The following is a 20,881-nucleotide window of genomic DNA, read 5'->3' as shown; positions in this document are numbered from 1 at the left end:
TCTTACAAATGAATTTTAAATATTTAGTTTTCTTTTTAAAGTAATTTTTACAATTTTTCACAATTCACAATATTTTTCTACTAATGCAAAAATACATTTGGTTGTTCATTGTTGCTATTGTTTGCTATTCAATTACTAATTTTTATTCTTTTCAATTTGTTTTTTATTTTTTATTTGCCTTTGAAAGTTTTCAATTTGCCAAATTCAGGTTATTGCTGGAATTCTTTTATATTTCTAGGAAAAAAATAAATGTAGTAATTTAATTAAGTTTACTTTTTTTTTTTTTTTGTATTTTTCTGAAGTTGGAAACAGGGAGGCAGTCAGACAGACTCTCGCATGAGCCCGACAGGGATCCACCCATCATGCCCACCAGGGAGCGATGCTCCACCCATCTGGGGCATTGCTCTGCTGCAACCAGGGCCATTCTAGCACCTGAGGCAGAGGCCATGAAGCCATCCTCAGCGCCCTGGGCCAACTTTGCTCCAGTGGAGCCTTGGCTGCGGGAGGAAAAGAGAGAGACAGAGAGGAAGGAGAGGGGGAGGGGTGGAGAAGCAGATGGGTGCTTCTCCTGTGTGCCCTGGCCAGGAATCGAACCCAGGACTCCTGCACGCCAGGTCGACGCTCTACCACTGAGCCAACCAGCCAGGGCTAATTAAGTTTACTTATTAAATGTACCTTTACAATTTCAGAAAATTGATTTTCAATATATTTAATACTATATGAGGGTAGTACTATTTACCTTTTATATACTTATATCGGAATTTTTATTTTATTAAGTGAAAACTCCAAGTTTCAAATTTTCACTTTGTTTACTGCATACTTCATTTCTTTGAATTTTTTATTTGTTTAATTTCTCATTGCTGTAAAATACACATAGCATAAAATCTATCATCTTGGAATTTTTTTTTAGCAAGAGAGAGACAATAAGAAAGAGAGAGTTGGAGGGAGGGACAAATAGGGACAGGAAGGGAGAGAGATGAGAAGCATCAATTCTTTGTTGTGGCACCTTAGTTGTTCATTGATTGCTTTCTCATATGTGCCTTGACCAAGGGGCTACAGCCAAGCCAGTGACCTTGGGCTTCAAGCCAGTGACCTTTGGGCTCAAGCCAGCAACCATGAAGTTATATATATAATCCCACACTTAAGTCAGTGACTCCATGATCAAGCTGGTTAACCTGCACTCAAGCCGGTGACCTCAGGGTTTTAAACCTGGGTTCTCTGTGTCCTAGGCCCATATTCCATCCACTGCACCACTGCCTGGTAAGGCGAACATCTTAAACATTTTTAAGAATCATTTTTAAGAACAGTTCAGTGATATTAAACACATTCATAATGTTGTGCAAACATTACCACCATTGATCTCCAGAACTCTTTTTATCATATAAAACTGAAAGTGTGTACACATTGAACACAACTTCTCACTCCCTTCTCCCCACAGCCCCAGCAACCACCATTCTACTTTCTTTCTCTATGATTCTGACCAGTCAATGAACCCCATATAAGTGGCATAATACAGCATTTGTCTTTTTATGACTAGCTTATTTCACTTAGCATAATGTCTTCAAGGTACATTCATGTTCTAGCATATTGCAAAATTTCCTTCCTCTCTAAGGCCAAATAATATTCCATTGTTTGTATACTACATTTTGCTTATTCATTCAGTCATTGAAGCACATTTGAATTGCTTCCATGTTTTAGCTATTGTGTATAATACTGATATGGGCATGGATGTACAAATATTTCTTCGAGATGCTGCTCTCAGTTCTTTTGGGTGTGTATGCAGATGTGGTCATTCTATGTTTAATTTTTGAAGAATTACCACACTGTTCTCCATAGCAGCTGCACCATTTTACATTCCCACCACCACTTGTTATTTTCTGGAGGGTATTTTTTTAATAGCAATCATCCAAAAGGTGTGAGGTGATATCCTATTGTTGTTTTGATTTAATTTCCCTAATAAGTAGTGATGTTGAGCATCTTTTTATCTATATATTTATTGGCCATTTGGATATCTTCTTCAGAGAAACATCCATGCAAGCCCTTTGCCCATTTTGGAACTGGGTTTTTTGTTTTGTGTTGTTGAGTTTTGTGGTTCTCTATATAGTCTGGGTATTAATCCCTAACAGATATATGATTTGCAAATATATTCTATTATTCTGTGGGTTTCCTTTTTACTCTGTTGATAGTGTCTTTTGATGCACAAAATATTTAATTTGCATTAAGTCCAATTTGTCTATTTTTTCCTTTGTTAGCTGTGGTTTTCGTGTCCAGCCCACTGTCCTCTGGCCTCCAAAGTTTCTGATGAAATATCTGCTGATTATCTTATTGATGAGCTGCTTCTCTCTTGCTGCTTTCAAGACTCTCTTGTCTTGAGCAGGGGTCCCCAAACTTTTTACACAGGGGGCCAGTTCACTGTCCCTCAGACCGTTGGAGGGCCGGACTATAAAAAAACTATGAACAAATCCCTATGCACATTGCACATATCTTATTTTAAAGTAAAAAAACAAAATGGGAACAAATACAATATTTAAAATAAAGAACAAGTAAATTTAAATCAACAAAATGACCAGTATTTCAATGGGAACTATGGGCCTGCTTTTAGCTAATGAGATGGTCAATGTCCGGTTCCATATTTGTCACTACTAGCCGTAACAAGTGATATGACGTGCTTCCAGAGCAGTGACGCATGCATCCCGTGTCACCAGAAGTAGTACTGTACATGAGTGACGTCGCGCTTTGCGGCGCCACCACATACAGTGCTCTCACTGACCACCAATGGAAGAGGTGCCCCTTCAGGAAGTGTGGTGGGGGCCAAATAAATGGCCTAAGGAGGGGTCTGCATGCGGCCTGCGGGCTGTAGTTTGGGGACCCCTGGTCTTGAGCTTTCAAAAGCTTGATTATAGCATGTCTTGGTATAAGTTTTTTTTAGTTCATCTTACTTGAGCTTCCTGGATGTTTATATTCATGTCTTTCATCAAATTTGGGGAGTTTTTCAGTAATTGTTTCTTCAAATATTCTCTCTGCCTCTTTCTCCCTCTTCTTTCCTTCTGGGACACCCACACTGCATATTTTAGTCCACTAATAGTGTCCTACAAGTCCCTTAGGCTCTGTTCCTTTTTCTTTAATTCTTTTTACTTTCTCTTCCTCAGAGCCAATTATTTCCATTGTCCTACCTTCAAGTGTACTGATTTTTTTTCTTTTGCCTGCTCAAATCTGCCTTTAAATACCTCTAGTGATTTTTTAAATTTTTGTTATTGTACTTTTAAGCTCCATATTTTTTTAAGTTTTCTATATCTATTGATAATTCTATTTTGTTCAAAGAATCAGCCTGAGGTATATCTTTCAAGTCTCCTTGGGTCTTTTCTGAGCCTACACACACAGAGTCCCTGTGCATACACAATCACTTTCTAATTTTCCCTGTATGTAAAATGGTTTCTTTTTTATTGTATATTATTTGTGTGTGTGTATGAGAGAGAGAGAGAGAGAGAGAGAGAAGAAGAAGAAGAAGAAGAAGAAGAAGAAGAAGAAGAAGAAGAAGAAGAAGAAGAAGAAGAAGAAGAGAGGGAATGAGACAGAAGGAAAAGAGATGAGAAGCATCAACTTGTAGTTGCAGCACTTTAGTTACTCATTGATTGCTTCTCGTATGTGCCTTGACCAAGGGGCTCAAGTGGAGCCAGTAACCCCTTGCTCAAACCAGTGACCTTGGGTTCAAGCCAGCAACCTTGAGCTTCAAGCCACTTACCTTTGAGCTCAAGCCAGCATCCTTGGGATTGTACCAATGACCCTGTGCTCAAGCTGGCAACCCTGCACTCAACATGGTAAGCCTACACTCAAGCCAGATGAAGCTATACTCAAGCCAGCAACCTCAGAGTTTTAAACTTGAAACTTCAACATCCCTAGTCAATACTCTATCCACTGTGCCACCACTGGTCAGGCATGAAGTTGTTTTTTAATGTCCTAGTCTTAATAATATAAAGGAAGAATGTTGACCCTTTAAATCTCCTGGAAGTCACTTCATCTTGAGAGTGAGGGGTTACAAAAATGAAGCATGGTATAAAAACAAGGACTATCCTTCTCTTTGTCAGTACTTCCTTGATCAGAGGCATCAATCAGCAATCTGAGCTCAGATCCCTGACATTTGTGTGACAGAGTCCTTATTGCCTATCGTCATTCTTGCAAGCTGTGTGCAAGCTTCTACAGGAATCGGTGGAGGGCTTCTGCAACAGGGCTGGGGGTGGGGACTGGTTGCTGTCATCATGCTAAGAGCTGAAATTGACCAAAATTAACCACAATTTATAATTTACTGTCAAGGGTCCCCTGCTAGTTTTAAGCCTTCAATAGAATCAAAAATAATTATTTCAGTCAGATTCTGCCAATGCAATTATTGTCTAGGTGGCAAGATGGATTCCTAAATCACAATCTTCCCAGAATCCTCCCCTGTAATTTGTTTCTAAAACATTCTAAAGAATGAAGATGACCTAGAAATATACTAACCACAAGATTTTCTGAAGCCATAAAAAGGCCTCTAGTTCCATTGCATGTTTTCCATTTAAATATGTATTTTTACACATATTTATGAAAAATTTTTCAATTAAATTCTAAAGCTGTTAGAGTCCTAAAACATTCATAGCAGTAAAAAATAATTTTGAGTCTCAAATCAGAATTTATTATAGGAATGTCTTGAATTTGGATTTGTGGAAGAGAAGCCAGATAAGCCTTCTCTTCCTCAGCTTAGATGTCAAATTTGCAGTTAGTAAATGAAGCAATGGCCCCTACAAACTACGCCACCACCTGAGCCCAAGTCCCATATTAAACAGCATAAGATATAATGATTTCTATGCACTGGACCAGGGGTCGGGAACCTGTGGCTCTTTTGATGGCTGCATCTAGATAGCAGATAAATCTTTAATAAAAAAAACAATAACAAAAATATAAAATGGGGGGAGGGAAGGAGGGAGAGGGGAAGGGGGAGGGGGAAGGGCACAAAGAAAACTAGATAGAAGGTGACAGAGGACAATCTGACTTTGGGTGATGGGTATGCAACATAATTGAATGACAAGATAACCTTGACATGTTTTCTTTGAATATATGTACCCTGATTTATTGATGTCACCCCATTAAAATTAATAAAAATTTATTTATTAAAAATATATATATAAAATGTTTTCATGTATTACAATTCATTCATTTCCTACCACTCATGTTCACAGTTGTGGGTGGCTGGAGCCAATCACAGCTGTCCTCCGGGACAACACCAAATTTTTATTGGATAATGCGTAATGTACATGGGTCATTGTATGGCTCTTACGGAATTACATTTTAAAATATGTGGTGTTCATGGCTCTCTCAGCCAAAAAGTTTCCTGACCCCCGCACTGGATGCTCAAAATGAGAAATGGCATTCTTTTATGAGATTGGTAACAATATCAGACCACTGATTACAAAATCATGACATTAATAACTCAAGTTAAAATGTCTCACACAAATGAAGAATTCCTCTTTTTATCTACCTACATGAAAATTAATCACAACCTAATCAGGATCACCAAGATACAGGAAACAGAAAGAGCTCACCCTCAGATGACACTATCAGCAGACACGCAAATGATGTTTCACATAACAAAGAAACGCACCAATTCAGAGGTCCATCGTCTGACTGAGGTAACTGCAGATAGGAAGAACTCTGTCAGTTAAGGGCACTAAATGGAAGATCCAGAAAAAAATGCTTGAAGAAACGCAATTTGTTCCACAAGCGAAGTGCCAAATCAAACTACTGCAGATGAATTATTTGAGGTAATAAAGATTTTTTTTAAATGAAATATGATGGAAAGATTGAAGTGTTTGTGCACTCATGATTTTGCTGCAATGTCAGGAAGATGTGAGGCCCCACACAGCATGAATTTTATCTCAAATCTTGAGTTTCAAATAGCACATGTTGGTTTATTCAGAGAGAAGCTCTCATATGTAAATGTTTGTCTATGGTTCTAAATTGCACATTGATGAGACCAAAATGAGGAAATCTAACAAAATACAAGCAAGCTCCTAGAGTCCACCTGGTTCCAACTTTCAGGGAAACACGGGATCAGAGTACCACTGATTTTCATACCAAAGTGTGCTGGCATTCAAAGTAAGAGTTGTCAAGAATGTGTGAGTTGAAATGAGGATATTTTTTACAAATGAACTGCACCTTACAGATTTGTTGAAGAAAATTCTAGTTTAAACGAAATCGCTTACTTACTAACACTTTTGTTTACCTGAAGTTAACTTGAAAGGTACAAAATTTTTAACTTAAAAATGTGTAAAATATATGGGTATGTGTGTTTGTGTTAATAAGTATGTTGGGTACAATGCAAAATGTCATCTCTGAAGAAGTTAAATGATTCAAAATGGGATATTTAGCCAACGTTGTTAATGCATTTTAAGATTAGTACGTTGACATCAACACATGCTGAAATAAAAAGTTCCAACTTTATTTGAAACACTTAATTAGACAAAGTTTGATTGGATTAGGTTGAAACGTATGAAATTGCCATTTTTGCAAAAATGGCCTAGTAATTGCAATTCTATGTGGTTCAATCTATTATTTTAAATTTCTCTCTGTCATCACAAGAACATTTCCACAGGATTTGAAAGTAGCATTTTCAAGTATAAAATTTTATATCTAAAAGAAGTTATGTACTATATTATCAAAAGTCATCAAATTATAAAGACCTAAACTGTTCACCTCAAAACTGTTAGACAAAAGAAATGCTCTAGGCCCTGGCCGGTTGGCTCAGCGGTAGAGCGTCGGCCTAGCGTGCGGAGGACCGGGGTTCGATTCCCGGCCAGGGCACACAGGAGAAGCGCCCATTTGCTTCTCCACCCCTCCGCCGCGCTTTCCTCTCTGTCTCTCTCTTCCCCTCCCGCAGCCGAGGCTCCATTGGAGCAAAGATGGCCCAGGCGCTGGGCATGGCTCTGTGGCCTCTGCCTCAGGCGCTGGAGTGGCTCTGGTCGCAACATGGCGACGCCCAGGATGGGCAGAGCATCGCACCCTGGTGGGCAGAGCGTGGCCCCTGGTGGGCGTGCCGGGTGGATCCCGGTCGGGCGCATGCGGGAGTCTGTCTGACTGTCTCTCCCTGTTTCCAGCTTCAGAAAAATGGAAAAAAAAAAGAAAAAGAAAAAGAAATGCTCTACATTCTTTTCTTTTTCTTTTTTTTTTTTCTTTTTTTTTTTGTGTGTGTGTGTGACAGAGACAGAAAGAGACAGAGAGAGGGACAGACAGACAAGAAGGGAGAGAGATGAGAAGCATCAGGTTTTCATTACAGCACCTTAGTTGTTCATTGATTGCTTTCTTATATGTGCCTTGACCAGGGGGCTACAGCAGTCTGAGCAACCCCTTGCTCAAGCCAGCGACCTTGGGTCCAAGCTGGTGAGCTTTGTTCAAACCAAATTAGCCCGCGCTCAAGCTGGCAACCTCGGGGTTTCGAACCTGGGTCCTCCACGTCCCAGTCCAATGCTCTATCCACTGTGATGCCGCCTGGTCAGGCTTGTTCTACATCCTTTAAGTCACTGGATTTTGAGCATCCTTGTTACAGCCTTATGTTTTTATCCTCACCAATGGAGTCTGAAAGCACTGCTTTCTCTGAGAAGTTCTGTAATGTTATTACTAGACATTTAACCTCAAATCTGCTTCTCTAGCCCACATCCCCCATCTCGTAGTGATTCTGTGAGCTTCCCCATATCCATTTTGTCCCAAAATATTCTTTTAATATCCCACCTTTTCTGGCTAATCAGTAGAGTCCGCTCCCCAAGCTTGCTTGTGACATAGCAAGCAAACAGAATGCATAAAGGGAGACAAAAGCACTGTGGCCTGACCAGTTCATCTGGGAAAGTTTACAACACCCATCATGACCAAGCTGCTGCTGAACCTTTTCACATAAGGCCTTCCAAGCCCCACTGAACTCCCTTCCTCACTCATTCAGACCTATCTAATCTCTTTAGCTCCTCACTCATCCAACAACATTTATGGAGTAACTACTATGCACTACTAGACACAGGGGTACAAAGACAATAAAATATATCAGTCAGAATTCACTAGGTTATGCTGCAGTAACAAATGACACTTAAATTTCAATGGCTTCAAACAATTCCTTTCTTGCTTACTCATGACCATCATGTCAGCTCCATTCCAGGACCCAAGCTGACAGAACAACCTTGAAGAAATGCTGGCCATCATGGCAAAAGGCAAAAGGAAACACGATAGCAGACCATATGCTGGCTTTTAAAGCTTCTGTCTCAGAATGATACACCTCATTTTACTGACCCAAGCAAGTCCCATGGCCGAGTCTGAAATTAATAGAGTAGGGAAGTATAACCCTTGAGAAGAACAGTGTGTATCAGCAAACAAGAACACAGTCTATCACAAAGAGCCCAACCTGCCCTCTTCTCCGCTGTGCTTGTGCGCGCTCTCTCTCTCTAACATAACTCTCTATCTGCACTTACTGTGTTGTATCACAGTTAACAGTCTAGGTGTCCATCCCTTCTCCAGTGTTGTAAATTTCACAAGGCAGGGAGCCCATCTTACGCATCGTCCCTGCAGAGCTACATCACTTGTGCTGGTAACTACATATTATTTCTTTGGAGAATAAAAGAGCACATGCATGTATGGAATCAAGTACTACTTGTCCAGATAAAGTGTAAGATGTGCAAGGGCACCCTCACTGAATAACCTGACCAGATAAATAGGAAATACAAATGGAATGACAGCAGCTTCCTGCATTCAACAGGCGTCTTCACCCAGGAGATAGCAGAGTAGCTCGAAATGGAGATAAGAGTGGGTTTGGAATTAGCATTTTAATGAGTAGGTTCTTAGATGTGTCATCCTTTACTACTTGAATTTGTTGTCAATCTTTGAAGAAAGCGGGTGGAGAGGGAGGATGAAATAGCGGTGACCGTGGCAAAGGCAGGGACGTGAGAAGCTGATGACAAAGCAGACCACCGCGGGGACCTCGCCGGCTGCCCGCAAACAGCTGGGAGGCACTCCCTCTGGTGTCAGCGTCAGCAAACTGTGCTCTGGAGAGGATTTGAAAGCTTAACAGAAACTGCGTTCCTGAGCAGACCACCCCAGGGCACTCAAAAACTGTGCTCAAGGTGACTTCAACCAGGAATAAATACAGGAGCACAAGACTCTGCTGCCAAGCCACCTGGAACCTGGCTCTTTTCTCCACCTTAGCTGCCTTTCCCACCACACTTAGCTCCAAATGACCTTTGACCAGTTTCCAAATATTGAAACCAATCGCTCAGAGGGAGAAGGTGCTGTCATTGAGCCACAAGCTCCATGAAAGAAGGGTTTTACCTTTTGGAGGGGGGAACTATATAAAATTTGCAATCATAATAAAATTACAGAATGGCAGAATTAGCTGAAACTTGGAGATCAATCTCTTGACCCTCCCCAGTGTGGAGCTCTGGGCTGGGAGCTCCTGAGGACAGAGCCGCTGTGTTTGTACGTCCGGTGTACAGCAGAGGGTTTCACCTCTGAGCGGTGCTCATAAAATGGTTATTAAATAAGAGAAGAGGTGAAGATTAAGGAAATAATTATTAAATGAAAATAACTGAATGAGAGGGTGCAGGAATGAGCCCCTCACCGGGGGTTTCCAAGCTGCTTCCTCTCAGCCCCCCACCCCACATGGCCCAGTATAGGTGTGGAGACTTTCCCTGCACGCCAGGCTCAGCCGCTGGGTGTCTAAGACCCCACGCTACTTCTAGATTCACAGGCAAATGAGGGAGAGCACAGTGGAGGGACTGTTCTCACAACGTGACGATCCTTCTGCACAGCCTCTGTGGAAAGCTGGAGGCTGCGGAAAGGAAGCCTCACAGACCCCAACACGAAGCCAGGCCAGCCTTACCGGGGCTCAGGCGATGAATGATGCTCACTCAAGGTCAGCACTTGGCCGGGTTCCCCGCTGGCTCCTGGGAACCCACACCAAGCCCCAAGGCCCCTCCTGATGGCTCCAAGGGAAACCTTCTCCTACTGGCTTCATGGCAATCTTTTCTCCTCACACCCCACCCCATCCCACCAGCACCCCTGGAATCTGGGACCACTCCTCACTTCATATGTCAGCTATGCCCCAGCCAGGGTCACAGAGAATGCCTCTCCAGGTCACAGAAATTGCAGGAAGAAGCCTTCCTTTCTCCACTTTCCACTAAAGAGGAGAAAAATAACAACTAATGGGGCGTGGAGTTGGAGGACTAGTCAATATCTCAAACATTATCCTGCCAGAGCGCTTGAAGGTCTTCAACACACTTTCACCAACACTGTTTTATTGGACTAAGAATATTCAATAACAGGTTTGCTTGCACACATTCTGACATGCTTATTTAAAATTGCATCCTGATTGCATTCCTTCCTGGCAGTGCCACCTCTAATGGAACGTCACCGCCATGGGCCCTTCCTTAATCTTTCCCAGTGCAAAGTTCATTGTCGTAATATTTGAAGGCTGTTGCAGGTCTCAGTCCCATATGCCCCCCCCAGGGTGTTGGGGCTAAGTCTCTGCCCAAGTCGGTACTCAGGCATTTGGAAGTACAGTGGCCATGTAACTGGAATAAATATGCTATGTTAATGATTTACTGATCTTAGTCTGACTGCCCATAAAATAGAGTTAAATAAGAATGCACAAACAGGCCCTGGCCGGTTGGCTCACTGGTAGAGCATCAACCCAGTGTGTGGAAGTCTCAGGTTTGATTCCTGGTCAGGGCACACAGGAGAAGCAACCATCTGCTTCTCCACCCTTCCACCTCCCCTTTCTCTGTCTCTCTCTCTCTCTCTCTCTCTCTCTCTCTCTTTCCCTCCCGCAGCCATGTCTTGATTAGTTCAAGTTCATAATCCCCAGGCCCTGAGATGGTTCCATGGGGCCTCCACCTCAGGTGCCAAAGGTCGCTTGGTTGTAAGCATGGCCCCAGATGGGCAGAGCATTGGCCCCAGATGGGGGATGCTGGGTGGATCCCAGTCGGAGCACATGCAGGAGTCTATCTCGCTATCTGCCCCACCTCACTTGGAAAACAAAAAGAAGAAAAAAAGAATGAACTAACAAAGTCAGCTTATAAAAGGATTTCTGTAAAATGTTAAACCCAGTTTATTGTTCTTATAACCACGATTCAATATCACTAGTACAGTGATCACAGTTATGTATTCTGTAAAAAATCAAAACTATAATCAATCCTGAGTTTTCACCTCTGGTCAAGTTCTTGTTTCATTCAAAAGACCTGTTCCCCTCCACTCCAGCTGACTCACATCAAGGGGTAACAGCCAAGCAAGAAGAGCAAACATAGCAGGAGCTACATCACTCCGCTGACGCCACCTCCACCGAGCACCCCCCTTCTCCTCACCCGTCACACTGAGGCTTGCAATTCTGATTCTTACTCAAGGCCAAGAGGACAACCTGAATGGGAATGCATGGAAATCTGCTACATGGAACAAAAACCCTAGTTTTTAAGTTACTTGTTAGCTTCAATTCCTGTAACAACCAAAAAAGCAAACCCCTACCTTCAAACATACCAGCTCTGGGAGAGCTGCTGACCTTCAGTCAGTTATCTGGACACACTGGACCACCCTGCAGCCAGCTCCCCTAGCAAAGAACTCTCAGCCCCCTCCTTTGATGCCTTTGTTCTATTTTTTGTTCATTCTCCCTCCTTCTCCCTCCTTATAAAAACCCCTGCCTGTACCAGAGGAGCTAGGTGGGTTTCTGAGGACAGGAGTCCTCCATCTTCCCAGATGGCTGGCACTTTAATAAACCTCTTCCTTCTCATCAGCACCTGTGTCATGAGTGTGGCTTTCACTGGTGATGGACAGCCAGACCTGCTGGTCATTTTTCCAGTTACAGCCACATCAAAAATGGAGACATAATCAAAGGATTGTTAACTGACATACTGAGAACAAGTCTTCTAATTTTTTTTTCTTCTTTTTCAAGTGAGAGGGAAGGGAGATAGTGAGACAGACTCCCACATGTGCCCCGACCAGGATCCATCTGGCAACCCCCATCTGAGGCTCATGCTCTGCCCATCTGGGGCCATGCTCACAACTGAACTATTTTTAGCAGTTGAGGCAGAGACTCAACAAGAGCCACCCTCACTACCCGGACCAACATTATTGAATAAATTAAGCCATGGCTGTGAGAGGGGAAGAGAAATGTGGGAGGAGAGGTAGAGAAGCAGATGGGCACTTTACCTGTGTGCCCTGACTGGGAATCGAACCCAGGACTTCCACATGCCAAGTCAGTGCTCTACTGCCAGGGCCAAGTTTTCTAATTTTTAAAATATAGTCCCTACTGCTGTATGGACCTTCAATTGTCTCTACATAATGCCTAAACATTCCTTCCCAATTTTTCTCCACATAAGTAGAAAGAAAAGGGAAGAGAAAGAGAGGGAAGAATTCTCTAAATTCCTAGTAAATGCCACACTCTGAACTCGCCCAAGAAAGCCATCCAAGTCAGGGCCAGCCATATCACTCTCCCCTTAAGCCTGCACATTTGCCTGACTATGAAGTCTCTTATTAAAGCCAGACTGTTTTGAAAACTTGACAGTCTATGAGAACCCACCAGGAAGCAGCATGAGATTACAAAGGCTGTCTATCCTCCCTGAGGCAGAGGCGAAAACTGAGGTCTTTACCCAACATGCCCAGGGAAGCACACCTCTGCTATCACAACTTTGTTTTTATTTAGAAAATAAAATTTAACAGGGTGACATTGACCAGTAAGAGTTCATAGATTTCAGGTAAACATATCTATAGCATTTGAACTGTTGATTATGTTGTATAACCATCACCCAAAGTCAGATCATTTTCCGGCACCTTATATTTGTCCCTCTTTACACCCTCCCCCCCCCCATCCATTCCCCCACATCTGTCTTCCTCACTTCCCCCTCTCCCTGGTAACCACTTTTCTTTTATCTATGTCCATGAGTCTCAGTTTTATATCCTACCTATGTATGAAATCATACAGTTCTTAGCTTTTCTGATTTATGTATTTCACTTACTATAATGTTATCAAGGTCCATCTATGTTGTTGTAAATGATCTGATGTCATCATTTCTTATGGCTGAATAGTATTCCATAGTATATATGTACCACATCTCCTTTATCCAATCCTCTATCGAGGGACACTTTGGTGTTTCCATGTCTTGGCCACTGTGAACAATGCTGCAATGAACATGGGGTTGCATATGTTCTTACGTATCAACGTTTTTTAGTTTTGGGGGTAGATACCCATCTTGACTAGCTATTCACAAAATACAAATCAAAACTACAATGAGATACCACCTCACACCTGTTAGATTGGCTATTATCAATAAGACAGATAATAACAAGTGATGGAGAGGCTGTGGAGAAAAAGGAACCTTCATTCACTGCTGGTGGGAATGCAAATTAGTATAACCATTATGGAAGAAAGTATGGCGGTCCCTCAAAAAAACTAAGAATAGAATTATCATATGTTCTGTTGCAATTATCCAAACCATCCTGTGGCCTGGAATGCACTGAGCTGGCAGATGTTGGACCTTTTATAGAGAGAGAAATATACACATTCACTATGTTCAAGAGCCATCATCACTTCAGTCCTGGCCAGTTAGCTCAGTGGTAGAGCATTGTCCTAGCATATGGAAGTCCAAGGTTTGATTCCCAATCAGGGCACACAGAAGTGCCCATCTACTTCTCCACCTCTTCCCCTCTCACTTCTCTCTCTCTCTCTCTCTTCCCCTCCCATAGCCATGGCTTGAATGAGCAAGTTGACCCAGGGCGCTGAGAATGGCTCCATGACCTCGCCTCAGGTGCTAAAATAGCTTTGTTTGCGAACAACCGAGCAGCAGCCCCAGATGGGTAGAACACCAACCTCAGATAGGGGTTGCAGTGGATCCCAGTCAGGGTTCATGTGGGAGTCTGTCTCTCCACCTCCCTGCCTCACACTTGATTTTAAAAAGAGAGAGAGAGGATCACTTTGGTCACCAGATATCTCCGATTGCTGGCACAAAATCCACATATTTCTTTAAAAACCTCTGCTTAGCCTGACCAGGCGGTGGCGCAGTGAATAGAGCGTCGGACTGGGATGCAGAAGGACCCAGGTTCAAGACCCCGAGATCGCCAGCTTGAGCATGGGCTCATCTGGTGTGAGCAAAAAGCTCACTAGCTTGGACCCAAGGTCGCTGACTGGAGCAAGGGGTTACTCGGTCTACTGAAGGCCCACAGTCAAGGCATGTATGAGAAAGCAATCAATGAACAACTAAGGTGTTGCAATGAAAAACTGATAATTGATGCTTCTCATCTCTTTCCGTTCCTGTCTGTCCCTATATATCCCTCTCTCTGACTCTCGCTCTATCTCTGAAATAAATAAAATATATTTTTAAAAAAACAAACAAAAAAAAACCTCTGCTTAGCTCGGTTCCTGAGGTTAGCATTAAAAGAGAGAGCAGAAAAAGGAGAGCAGAGAAAGGCCACATGGAGGAGAGGAAAAGCAGCCAAGATGGTGGAGTGCTGAAGGAGAAGCCATTTGTGCAGAGTTTCTGCAGGGAGAAGGAGATGGGGAACAGAGATGAATAAGGCTGGTGAGGTAGAAACCTTTGATTCTAGGAAACTCGGATAAGTCAGTGGCTTTGGGAGCCCTGAATGGAAAGGGAAGTGTTTTCCCACTGTGTGTATTTCTTGCTTGCCGGGTGCAATCTAGGATAAAGATGATGGCCCACAAAAAAACAAACAAACAAAAAAACACCTCTGCTTAGTTTGTCAAAGAAGGAGGTGGGTGACCTGCATTAGGTGAAACCCAGGCAACATTCAGAGACAATTATTTGCTTTTTAACAGCAACAGGCCTGAAGGTGGAGCAGGCTGGCCAACTTGGTGGCACTGAGCGAGCCAAGGTTAGAAAATAATCACCTCAGAAAGCAGAGGCAGCAGATGCTGAAAATACATTATACTTAAGGCTTTTTGGCTGCCCAGTTGGGGCTGGCTGGTAGTCAGGTTGTTGACACCAGCAATATATAACTTCATTTTCCCCCATAAAAGCACTGTGTGAACCCTTTAGTCTAGAGAGCCCATTTCCCGGGTGTACGGCCAGTAGCCGCAGCCATCACTGCCATTCACTGGCAGGTTCCCGTTAGATTCGGGCAGATGGTAAGAAACAGTGGAACCAAAAAATGGTGGGCCGTTCCTTTATTCAAGTCTCGCTCCGGCTGACAAGCAAATACACAGGAAAACACTTCCCTCTTCACTCATTCAGAGCTCACAAAGCCCTGACACATTATTCGGTTCCACAACCAGGAGAATCTTCTCCAGTTTCTCCTAGAATCAAAGGCCCCACCAGTCTCAGTGGAGCTCACAAAAGCCCCTCACCTCTGTTCCCATCTCCTTCTTTAAACTTTCTGCACAAATTGGCTTCTTCTTCAGCACCCTGTATCCTCTCTGCTCTCCCTGAAAAACAGCTTTCCTCTTCTCTGCAAAACTGGCTTCTCTCTCTGCCAAACATGTCTTCTTTCTCCTCCAGCAAACATTCCCAAGCAGGAAGGTAATTTGCAGTTTCACAGATCACATACCTGGCGCTGCCCAGCACCATTTTTTAACACTAAAAGTGAGCAAACTCAAAAAATACAAATTTTACAAACTCATTTGCCCAACACCAGGAATAGTCATAATAATGAGATTGTATCACTTACCTGAATGTTTCAGTTGCCTTCCTTAACTCCATTATTCTACTGATGCTATCTTTGAAGTGCAAGCAAAGAGCAGAGACTGTTGCCCATCAGACAGGCAGCCCACTTCTGTCCCTTTAAGTATCCACTATGCTCCCCCAACCAGGTCATTGCAAATGAATACAGAAGTCCCTACAGGTAGAGATTTTCTATTGCCTTCAACATCACTGTGGATTACTGAAAATACACGCTGCAGTCCCAGAATAGGCCTGTGAGGAAGAGCAAAAGCTCAAGGGAGTCATCTCCCCCGAGGTGAAGGGTAAAGGGGCCAAGTTCAAGGGTGGGCCCATCCCCTCCCCCTAGGTCTTCCTCTTGGAGTCTCCCATTTGGCCATAGGGCTCTCTGACCTAAGACATGGTTTTGTTGTCATTGTTTTATGGGGGGGGGGGGTAATTACATTCATAAGGGAAATCTCCATTTGTAAAGGCATCTCCCTGGATATACTAGGAACAGAGGGATGATCTCAGTTCTAGAAATTCCTATTAATCCAGAAGGACACTTAAATCTGTCTAACAACATTACCCTGATTGACTGGGATTTCCCTGATCATCTTCCGTAACTGACTCCCTCACCCCTAACATCTTCTTTTGCCTTCCACTGAAGATGGTATTTAAGGTGGTCGCTTCAGACATTTTGGCAAGTTACTCAGCTTTCTTGGGTTTCTCCCATGAATACAGAAGAAATTTATTACACTTTTGTTTGTTTCTTCTACTATTTTATTACAGAGATGTCTCAGCCAAGAACGCCTAAAGGTAGAGGGGGAAATTATTTTTCCTCCCCTGCAGAGCAACAGGCTATATCATACACCCCAGGTGTATAGTGGGCCATCCCATCAAGGTTTGTGTAAGCCCTCTACAATGTTCACACAACAAAATCACCTAATGATGCATGTCTCAGAACCCATTTCTGTCTTGAAGCAACATATGAATATGCAGGCAGTCCCCGGGTTACGAACAGGATAGGTTCTGTGGGTTTGTGCTGAAGTTGAATTTGTATGTAAGTTGGAACACGTACATTTACCTATTAAATGTAACTTAGATGTTTGTCTTCATATAGTATTTATTTTTACCTTTCTGTGCATATACATACTTAAACATTTTCAAACCTACATTACCTATCTTGTTCATAACCTGGGGACTGCCTGTATATAAAATTCTGGACTCAGGACAGAGATCTAGCTAAGATCAGGATTTGGGACTCTTGCCTGACCAGGCAGTGGCGCAGTGGACAGAGCACTGGACTGGGACGCAGAGAACCCAGGTTCAAAACCCCAAGGTCGCCGGCTTGAGCGTGGGCTCATCTGGTTTGAGCAAGGCTCACCAGCTTGAACCCAAGGTCACTGGCTTGAGCAAGGGATCACTTGGTCTGCTATAGCCCCCCAGTCAAGGCACATATGAGAAAACAATCAATGAACAACTAAGGTACCACAAGGAATTGATGCTTCTCATCTCTCTGCCTTCCTGTCAGCCTGTCCCTATCTGTCTCTCTCTCTCTCTGTCTCTCTCCTTCTGTGTCTCTGTCACAAAAAATAATAATAATAATAATTTGGGACTTTGTAGCTAGCACTTAAAAGCCATAAAACTGGATGAGATCACCAGGGAGTGATTTGAAGATAAAAAAGAGTAGCCCAGCCTGACCAGGCAGTGGCGCAGTGGATAGAGTGTCGGACTGGGACACAGAGGACCCAGGTTCAAAACCCCGAGGTTGCAGGCATGAGCGTGGGCTCATTCGGCTTGAGCATAGGCTCACCAGCTTGAGCGCAGGGTTGCTGGTTTGAGCATGGGATCATAGACATGACCCCAAGGTCGCTGGTTTGAGCCCTAGGTCACCTGGTCTGCTCTAGCACCCCTGCCTCACGGCAAATACGAGAAAGCAATCAATGAACAACTAAGGTGCTTCTCATCTCTCCCCCTTCCTGTCTCTCTGTCCCTATCTGTCCCTTTCTCTGTCTCTCTCTCTGTCTCTGTCACACACACACACACACACACACACACAGGAAGAAAAGAATCCAAGGACTGAGCCTGGGACACTCCAATGTTTAGGGATCCCGATCAAAAAGAGGAGAAAGATCAGCAAAGGAGATTAGAAACATTAACCAGTGAGATAAAAATAAAAACAGGGCCTAGAGTGTCCTGAACTATAAAAATTTGTTTTTAGCAATGTGTTACTTTCTGGCACTACAAGATGTTCCGTTTATTTTGTAGTTTCTTATATGGGCCCTACCATCATCCACTTCCTTCAGGGGTACTGGTTCCTCTGACCAGAGGACTCCAGTGCCTGGGGCTGGAGTGTTGCTATCGGAATGTCCTTGCTCCTAGGCCCTCTCACCAGACAGAGCTGGGTAGTACTGTAACCTCACCTACATGTGTAGCCCAGCAGATAACCTAGCACAGATTAACTTTTGTTTAGAGTCTAACTTTGCCCCAATTAACCAGTAACCCTACTTAGATCACTCTAAAATTTATAAGGTTTATGTAATGCTATCTTGTAACTCGCTGCAAAGTTTCCCAGAAAGACTGTTATAGAACAGAAAGAGTTTGCCCAGCATGAGCAGCCAGACACTAAACACTGAGATCGAGGTGGAGAAAGATGGGCTATTTTATTGATAAACAGTGCCATTCAGGAGAGGAAATTAACACCCAAAAACCCCAACTTGTCTTTTGGCTAGTAACCCCTGAGCATGCAGACCCAATTCGGTCTAGCGACAATCTGTGCCTGGATGTGCTCATGCGTGTATACACATACATCAATAATTGTTTTTCTGTTTATCCATCTATCCATATGTATATGTACCTATATTAAACTAATGTAGGTTCATACTCCAGTACCGTAGGGTTCATTTGAGCCTTCTTGGCTTGCTTCTCCATAACTCTGACAATGAGAAGTGTGACTCCCACCAGTGGAGGTCATTTTGGGCCTTGACAGAGCAGGTTCTGTGGAATGCAGGAATCTAAAGCTTGGCTGCAATGTGTTTCAGAAAGAATGAGTAGAGAGAAATTGGAGTCAGAACCTTTATGCTAAAGAGGGGTTCTCTTTTGTAGAATTGTGCACCTGAAACCTATATAATTTTATTAACCAATGTCATCCCAATAAATTCAATTAAACAAAGCTACCTTTAGCCAGCTTCAGAATTACCTGGAAGGCTTGTAAAAGGACTGATTGCTGGGCCCCACTACCAGAATTTCTGATTCCATAAACCCTGGGTGGAACCCAAGAATTTGCATTTCTAACAGGCTCCTAGGGGATGGATGTTCATGTTCATCTCGTAGTGCACTTTGAGAGGCACTGGACTCAAGGAATTCTGCTCAAAAAGGAAGGTAACAAATAGAGCCAAAGTGGAAGGTAGAGTGGGGTCATGAGATTTTTGGGTATCTGCCTATAAGTATGTGCCTGTGTGTGTATTAAGTTGTGAACAAAAAGGGGAATATGCAATAAACCCAACAAGCTCAGGGGGGCCACGGCAGGCCTGACGTGATTCCTAACTGGGCAGGTCATAGTGGCGGTCACATCCCAGGCCTATAGTTTCCACAGCAAAGGTCAGTCTTTATCTGAAGTGAGCTCCGCCCACTGTTTTTATGCATCTAGGATAACATACCTTTGAAATGTCAGAGTGATTTTCTTTTCCAGACTGCTCCAAGACATGACGCCAGGCACCAGAGCACGAGACCACAGAACCCTCACTGTTATCTTGTTCACCACATACCATCTCTGTGTGCTGTAAATGTTAATGATTAACTGTCCTTGTACCCACCAGTACAGAAGAAATATGTGTGTCTCCATTTTGCCTTTTTTTTTTTTTTTTTAGATTTCCCCACTATGCTTCCTCCCACCCCCTCATCTCCACCAGTGGATTTCATGTAACCCTCCTTATGTTTCCTCCTTGGAATCAAAGGTATAAAATAAGCCTCAGAACGGCCATTCCCCAGAGCATTTTCTCAATTCATTGAGACTTTGCTTCCCAGTGTATATTGTCAGTTTAGCTCAAATAAACTCATAAAAATTTTCTATAGATTTGGATGTTTCTTACACGGACAAAGTAATAACACATCTGCAGTCTAATGAGAATTGTCCGGTAAAGAAGAAAATAATAGTGATGCAAAACATGGAGGTGGTGGGGGTGGCAGGAGAAATTTCTGGAGCAAAATCCTTGAACTTCTCTGGGAGGACAGACTCAGTGCCAAGAAAGACCTGGCTTTAAAGGGGTGCAGGTCCAGATCACTCAAAGTAACAGGAGGAAAGGCAGGGTCTACCAGAACAAATGGAGGTAAGGAAGGAGGGGTAGGCGTGGAGCTTTGTAAGTTTCCTTCTGATAGCCTTTCAGTTCTCAGTGAGAGAAAGTGCAAGGTCATCAGCTCCGCTGGACGCTGGGGGAGACAACGTAAGAGGTTGGAGGTGAAAGACTGAAACAAGCAGGTAGGAGACGGGGACGTGCACAGATTTGGGAAACAGGAAATGATTGCTGTGCGGCTCAGGGGCCTCCGGGGACTCAGTGATCCGGAATGGGAGGTAAGACGGTCAGCGTAGTGGTGGGTTTGCTCAGCCACATCCGCATGCGCAGGTGTAGATGTGGGACCCAGAGAGGAGCTGGATCCGGGCAGAATGTGGTTTTGCAAGGGAAGGTGGCGTGGCAGGAGCAGGACTCATCTGCCTTGTTCACTGTGATGAAAGCACTTTCAATTTCTGTTTGCCTTATAAAATGTTCAGTACAAATGCTTTCTAAATTTATCTTTCCCATTATTGAAGCAATAATAATAGCAATTTTGAAGGCTGTAAACCTCAGGGAAATGTGTTTATAATACATTGTTGTGGGGAAAAAAGTAGCATACAAAGCTGGGTCTGTCCTGGGATTACACTTAAATAAAAATGATGAAAGAATGTGGACAAATCTGGGGCCAGAAAGAAAGGCAAATGGTTTATATTCACTTAGCAATGAGATTCGAGGGGCATTTCTTACTTTCCTCTTCATTTATGTTCATGTCGGTCATTAAACATTGGTGTTGGACACTGTGCTAGGCTTCAAGAGAACCGAAAGGAGAATGCAAAAGAGAAGAAGGAAGAGGAGAAACTACAGTTCTTTCACTTAAGGAGCTGATGGGCTAAGAAAGATATTGTATAACAAGTCATTAGATTAAATGTACTATCATAAATGTAGCAAGTAGGATGGCAGTCTCTTTAA

General features: G+C 43.1%; 1 protein-coding gene across 2 annotated transcripts in view; it reads right to left on the bottom strand.

Annotated features, from left to right (window-relative positions):
• Window positions 1-19,401, bottom strand: part of FRMD3 (FERM domain containing 3) — a 350,901-nt gene extending 331,500 nt beyond the window's left edge. Inside the window, exon 1 of one of the 2 annotated variants that reach the window (XM_066257017.1) lies at window positions 19,301-19,401. The gene's annotated coding sequence lies outside the window, so the exon portion shown is untranslated. Of the gene's footprint in view, window positions 1-5,573; window positions 5,665-19,300 lie in introns of those variants that run through there. The other variant, XM_066257016.1, reaches the window with a different exon arrangement.
• Between the last annotated feature and the right edge of the window lie 1,480 nt (window positions 19,402-20,881).

This window comes from Saccopteryx bilineata, chromosome 2 (genome assembly GCF_036850765.1).
Source record: "Saccopteryx bilineata isolate mSacBil1 chromosome 2, mSacBil1_pri_phased_curated, whole genome shotgun sequence".
Lineage (NCBI taxonomy): Eukaryota > Metazoa > Chordata > Mammalia > Chiroptera > Emballonuridae > Saccopteryx > Saccopteryx bilineata.
The sequence above is the reverse complement of the archived record's forward strand: the minus strand, read 5'-3'. Positions and strand labels throughout refer to the sequence as shown.